Here is a 7,497-nt window from a genome sequence, read left to right as displayed (position 1 = left end):
GTGTCAAGAGATGCAAATACTTTGTGTTTTGCAGAAGGGGTTGCATGAATAAAGGCTGTCATTCACTCCTCTGTTCTTCCTGTTTCAGAGTTATTACTTTTTGCTCACATTTTAACATCCATCCTTCGATGATCTTACATGTTTATCCCTGTTGGGGTCATGAGGGGTGCTGGTCCCTATCTCCCGCGGTCAGTGGGTGAGAGGTGGGGTTCACCGTGGACAGGTCACCAGTCTGTCTCAGGGCAACACAGAGACAGACAGGATAAACAACCATGTACACACACACTCACACCTAGGGAGAACTTAGAGAGACAAGTCAGCCTGACAGGCAACCAAGCAGCTGCTAACTGCTCAACACATTTAAATATATTGACTTTATAGACAGACTGAACTTCAACGATTTAGTTATTAAAATAATAAACTGCATCTCTAACTACATCACTGTCAACAGTGTTCAGAATTTAATGTGAAAAGAAACAATTAATTTCAACACATAAAACAGTGGCTGAATAAAAACAGTTTTACCAGTCATTGGAAGTGGAAATATTCATTTCATAGGCGTGGAAGTGGCACAGGCTATGATGCAGCGTGTTGCAACACTGAATGATGCACCAGCTTCTGGTCAGCAGCTTTGAATCAATGACAAAATATAATAGCTGCTGAAGAAAAACAGCTTCTGCCTTTGTGTTTTGTTAATGTTTGTGTGATGTGGCCAGCTCATCTTCTCTTGATCCTTAAGAAGGTGTTTTCTCCTCCCTTTAGTCTCTTACACTGAGCTGCTTCCTCTTCCTGATGCTGAGCTGCAGATTGTGCAACACCAAGCATCTTGTCTGTAGAACTTGATACTTTGTGCTTTTCCTCCAGTTGTGTGAAACACTTTATCTGGACATACATACAGGTGGACTACAAATTGAATAAGTCCATGGAAATGAGCATATTTATGAGTAACTTTTTTGGACAACACAGATTTAATTGAGATTTCCCTAGTGGGGTCATGAGGGGTGCTGGTGCCTATCTCCAGCTAACTTTTAAGGTGAGAGGCGAGAGAAAACCCTTTCCAGGGGTTCACCCTGGAGGTCGTCAGTCTGTCGCAGGGCAACACAGAGACAGACAGGACAAACACCTTGTGAATTTAAGTCAATAAATACAAAACTTACATTTATGCACATTTATTGACTTAAATTCACAAATTTAGATGTCTACACATGCATTTTTAATTGACAGTAGTCTTATCTCATACATAACTCCTGGTGTTTCCATAGCAACTAAAACAAACAAGAACCTGACAGGTCATTTGACATCATCATGTCATCGATGTTCTCATCGATGATGTCATAAAGGTTCAAATGATTATTATTATCATTTGGAATACAAGAATTCTCAGTTTGCTTTTCAACGCCGTTGGAGGTACAACACTTTGATAGAGAGACGATTTCGGACAGTGATTTTAGAAACCATTTCAACTGCATTCAAAATGATTTTAACTATCGGTTGGGGCCTTGGGTTTCTTGTGACGAAGGGAGTAGAGAAGTTGCTGGGATATCGCATAAAAGATGTAGACATTTCAGCAGAGAGCTCAACTGACGAAAGTACAAAACACCTTGATTTAGACATTGTCGCCAAAGACAATGTAAGAAAAAGTGATGTTTCAGCAGAGAGCTCAACTGAAGATGAACGACATAAGTACTTTGGATTCGAAGATTTCTTTGAAGACTGTGTAAAACACCGTGTTGTTTCAGCAGAGAGCTCATCGGAAGATGAAGGATTTAAGTACTCTGGATTTGAAGTTTTTGCCGAAGACAATGTGAAACACAGTGATGCCTCAGCAGAGAGCTCATCTGAAGATGAAGGATTTAAGTACTCTGGATTTGACATTGTCGCAGAAGACAATGTAAAAGTCGATAGAATTTCAGGAGAATTCAAAGAGGAAACGACAGGAAAGTACTTGGGTTTTGACATTTTTCCTGAAGATCAGAAGGACATCGATGCTTCCTCTAAAGTTGAGGAAGTTGCCATCAATACACATTTGTCAGTCAAAACATCTGGAGACATTGCTGCTTTGGAAAACGTCTGTCTTCCTGACAACAAAATGGAGCTGGAATTTGAAATCTACTCTGAGGACACAGAAATGAACATTGATGACACCCCAGAATACTTTGATGATTGTGTTGAACAAATGGCTGTGAAAGAAAGCTGTGACAGCAAGAAAAATCTGATGAATTTTGAAAAAGTCTTTGAAAAGCCATCAACAGAAGAAGCCGCTTCAGTTGATGTAAACTCAATGGGTGAAATTAAAAATTACACAGACCACTTTGAGAACCTGGACACTAAATATATGGATGATTCACCTAAGGAAGCTGACTCTGGAAGCAGAAATGCTGCAAAGGTTGTGTCACATTTTGATGAAGTGTCTGAGTATTCTTCATCAGAAGAATGGTCTTCAGATGAAGAAAGCTCTATAGATGACATTGAAAATGACCCTGACCATTACGATAGCATTTACGCTAAGGACGTTGATGCTTCCAGCACTAAGGATGAGGAAGTTTGTTCTGGAAGCCCAAATGCAGAGGATATGTGGACAGAGTTTGGAGAAGTGTATAAGTTTTCTTCTTCAGAGGAATCGTCTTCTGAAGAAGAAAACTCAGAAGATGGAAATCAGAACGACACCGATGATTTAGACGTCATGGATGTAAATATTTACCCAGGAATGTACTTTTGCAAATTCTCCAACTCCTTTTTTAACAGCTGGATGAATGCCACAACACAAAGCACCATGAACTTGACTATTGTCAGAAGGTTTGTGGCTCAGTATCCTGAGGAGATTTCGGAGCTTTTTGCAGAGACACCATTGTTTGCGAGGTGTTTCTTTACAGCAATGTACCATCCAGGAAGAGACTTTCCTCCACATGAGATCTTTGCTGTTCAGAATGAACTCGTTGAAACTCTGAAGATTAAGGATGTAAAACATCAGGACAAGCCAGGAGTACTTTTGTTTTATATGTTGCACTATCTGGCCCAGTGTGACATCTACACAAACTCTAAGCTGTATACAACTGACTACTGTGAACAATGTCAGACGTGTTCACGAATTATTCGCAACCTTGGTCCTGTCATTCCTCTGCCAAAGGAACAACAAAATGACACCACATCAACTCTTCTGGAGAATTATTGGAGTGGAATGTCAGAAAGTTGCGACACCTGCAAGTCCAACAAAAAGAGGGATTGCTTTTTTAATGAAACTGATGTGATGACCCTGATTCTGCCATGGCCAGACAGTCCAGACGATATCAGAAATCCTGTGATACCTGACCCAGTCCTTGACGTTCCTGTAAAAAATGGAACTCAATTATATCATCTGTCCTCCGTCATTTGCCGGAGACAGGAAACTACTTCTGACACCAGCAGCTTTTATACATATCTGGTGTGTGGAGAACTGGTGTTTAAGGCGGAGGATGAGCGGGTATCACTGGAGAATATCGACTGTGGAGCTGACGTTTGCAGCAATGGGTATATCTACATCTATGAAAAAGCCACAGAAGGACGGGACGAATACAGTGTAGGGCTCAAAGTGACAACTGACCAGCAACAAAGATAGTGCTTTAGACACATTTTGGAGGAAGTGGGTGGAACATGGCTCACACAGAGTGGGACATGTCCCTGCCTCCATTATCAAGGAGTCTGGGACATGTCCAAGGATTATTATGGGCAACGCTAGATCAGCTCGACATTTAGGAGGAATTATAATGGGACATTTTTGAGGAATTATAATGGGACATTTTTGAGGAATTATAATGGGACATTTCGGAGGATTTAATTTGGGACATTTGGGAGGAATTATAATGCAACATTTGGGAGAAATTAATATGGGACATTTGGGAGGAATTATATTGGGACATTTGGGAGGAATTATAATGGGACATATGGGAGGATTTTCCCCAAATTTCCCATTATAATTCCTCCCAAATGTCCCATATTAATTCTTTTCGGAGGATTTACTATGGGACATTTTTGAGGAATTAATATGGGACAGTAGGAAGGAATTATAATGGGACATTTTTGAGGAATTATAACGAGACATTTGGGAAGAAATAATATGCGACATTTCGGAGGAATTAATATGGGACATTTGGGAGGAATTATAATGGGACATATGGGAGGATTTTCCCCAAATTTCCCATTATAATTCCTTCCAAATGTCCCATATTAATTCCTTTCGGAGGATTTAATTTGGGACATTTGGGAGGAATTATAATGAGACATTTTTGAGGAATTATAATGGGACATTTGGGAGGATTTAATACGGGACATTTGGGAAGAAATAATAAGCGACATTTCTGAGAAATTAATATGGGACATTTGGGAGGAATTTTCCCAAATGTCCCATTATAATTCCTCCCAAATGTCCCATATTAATTCCTTTGGGAAGATTTAATATGGGACATTTTTGAGGAATTATAATGGGACATATGGGAGGAATTAATATTGGACATTTGGGAGGAATTAATATTGGACATTTGGGAGGATTTTTCCCATATTTCCCATTGTAATTCCTCCCAAATGTCCCATATTAATTCCTTTGGGAGGATTTAATATGGGACACTTTTGAGGAATTAATACGCGACATTTGGGAGGAATTATAATGGGACATTTTTGAGTAATTATAATGGGACATTTCGGAGGATTTTTCCCAAATTTCCCATTATAAGTACTTCCAAATGTCCCATATTAATTCCTTTCGGAGGATTTAATATGGGACATATGGGAGGAATTACAATGGGATAATTGGGAGGTATTATAATGGGTCATTTGGGAGGAATTTCCCAAATGTCCCATATTAATTCCTTTGGGAGGATTTAATATGGGAGGAATTATATTTTGACATTTGTGAGGAATTATCATGGGACATTTGGGAGGAATTAAAATGGGACATTTGGGAGGAATTATAATGGGACATTTTTGAGGAATTATAATGGGACATTTGGGAAGAAATAATAAGCGACATTTGGGAGAAATTAATATGCGACATTTGGGAGGATTTTTCCCAAATTTCCCATTATAATTCCTCGACTGTGGAGCTGACGTTTGCAGCAATGGGTATATCTACATTTACAAAAAAGCCACAGAAGGACGGGACGAATACAGTGTAGGGCTCAAAGAAGTCAAGAAGGCAGGGAGATGTCCAAAGATCTTGCAAAAGATCCTTGTTCTTAGGCACACTGGAGAACAGTGTGGTCACAACATTTTCAGTTCATTTATTATGGGCAAAGCAACGCCAAAATCAACTCGAGGGCACCAGAAGGGAGGGATGCTGTCAAGCTGAAGATAAAGGCCTATCGGGTGGTTTTGGACTGTGGATCCCTGGAAGAACCTGATGGGTCCAGGCAGTCCAAGCAGCATGATGTCAAGAATTGGTGGTGAGAGGTGGTGAGGCAGACGCTGTAGACCCAGGTAAGATGAATAAATGATTTTAATAACGAAAACACAGTCCAACCAACGGGCAGCACGGCCGAGCAGAAGCCAGGGCTCGACGCTGGTAGCAACCGTTAAAATGAATGGCGAACATGAAGGACTCGGAACACATTAGATGAGGACCCGACAGAGACACAGGTGACACTAAATACACACGGGGTAATTAGGGAACGAGAAACACCTGGGAGTAATCGAGGGGAGAACAGGACAACCCCTGAGACACAGAGACACCGAAAATTCAAAATTAACACACAGAAAACACAGAACATGGTCTGGTGTTTTCTGTGAACATGGTCGCGTCTGGTAGCCGCCCTCAACAGCGGCTACCAGACGCCCAAAAAACCAAAAAACACAAGGGTGGGTGGAGGGGCGCTAGATGGGGGGCCAGAGTCCAAAACAACAACAAAAAAACCGACCCAACGGAGTTGGCGGAGGCACAGGAAGGGCCAAGAGTCCAAAAACAACAAAAAACTACCCACAGGGTGGGCGGAGGCAAAGGAGGTTGGAACCACGGAGGTGGTCCGGCGATCGCCCGCGGCGCTGGAGGCGGGAACCACGGAGGTGGTCCGGCGGCCGTCCGCAGCACTGGAGGTGGCGACGAAGAGTCTCTGGGGCCGCCCTGAGGCGGCGACGACAACAACGACAAGGAGTCCCGGGGGCCGCCCAGAGGCGGCGACGACGAGCACTAAGAGGCAGGGTCTCGGGAGGAGCACTAAAGGGAGGAGACTCAGGAACACTGAGGGGCAGAGACTCAAGAACACTGATTGGCGGGGTCTCAGGAGGAACACTGAGGGGCGGGGTCTCAGGAGGAACACTGAGGGGCGGGGTCTCGGGAGGAACACTGAGAGTCGGGGTCTCGGGAGGAACACTGAGAGTCGGTGTCTCGGGGGGGAACACTGAGGGGCTCTGGAGGAACACTGGGGGGCTCTGGAGGAACACTGGGAAAGTCTGATGGATCAGAGAACCCACTAAATGGGGCAGGAGACCCTCTTTTAAATGCATAGGATTAATAAATCTAAAACCAGTTTATTAACAAGGTAGATGTTCAGGTTAATGACTAGTAAGAACTAGTCATTAACCTGAACTATATTTGAAAATCATACTTAGAAATTGCATTACCCTTATTTTTGTCTGACCGTTATGCGGATGTTGGCCTTTTTTCTTTAAACAAGAATGAATGTCCATCTATGGCAGGGGTCTCAAACTCCAGTCCTCGAGGGCCGCAGTCCTGCAACCTTTAGATGTGCCTCTGCTGCACCACACCTGAATAAAATAATTAGGTCATTAGCAAGGCTGGGAAAACTGATCTACACAAGGAGGAGGTAATTAAGCCATTTCATTCCAGTGTTTTGTACCTGTGGCACATCTAAAAACTGCAGGACAGAGGCCCTCGAGGACTGGAGTTTGAGACCCCTGATCTATGGAAAAGTAGACATGATGAGGGTTTTACTATTTCAGCTCACAGTTCATGAAGTGGGTCTGTCATAGTTTCAGGACAAAACACCTTTTTCTTCTCAAAGAAACAGCCTAACTCCAACATTCTGTGCTGTTCTTTAGTTTAACCTTATTTAAGTGACTCCAGAGATATTTGGGAAATTACTTACAAAACAAAAAACAAAACACTTACTTATTAGTGATGCAACAGTCACTAATAAGAGTTAATTACCAATAAGAGTAATTAACAAGGCTAAGGACTGGGATCAGACTAACCCCTTATTTATCCAAATATTTTGCACATATACATTTTGTACAGAACTACAAAATACTCTCCAAATAAATAAAGCCAATGCTGTACACAATTTCATTCATAAATATAAAAATAATTCTAAATTAATTAAGTACTGCATTGCCCATTGCAAAAAATCACTAAGCATAATATTTTGCATTGCAAATTGTCATCTGAATAAAGGTGCTGATGATACAAGTCTGGCCCCTTATAGCTGGTTAGAATATATATATATATATATATATATATATATATATATATATATATATATATATATATATATATATATATATATATATAAT

The sequence above is a fragment of the Xiphophorus hellerii genome, chromosome 3, assembly GCF_003331165.1.
Source record: "Xiphophorus hellerii strain 12219 chromosome 3, Xiphophorus_hellerii-4.1, whole genome shotgun sequence".
NCBI classification, from domain to species: Eukaryota; Metazoa; Chordata; class Actinopteri; order Cyprinodontiformes; family Poeciliidae; genus Xiphophorus; species Xiphophorus hellerii.
This window is presented reverse-complemented; position numbering follows the sequence as displayed.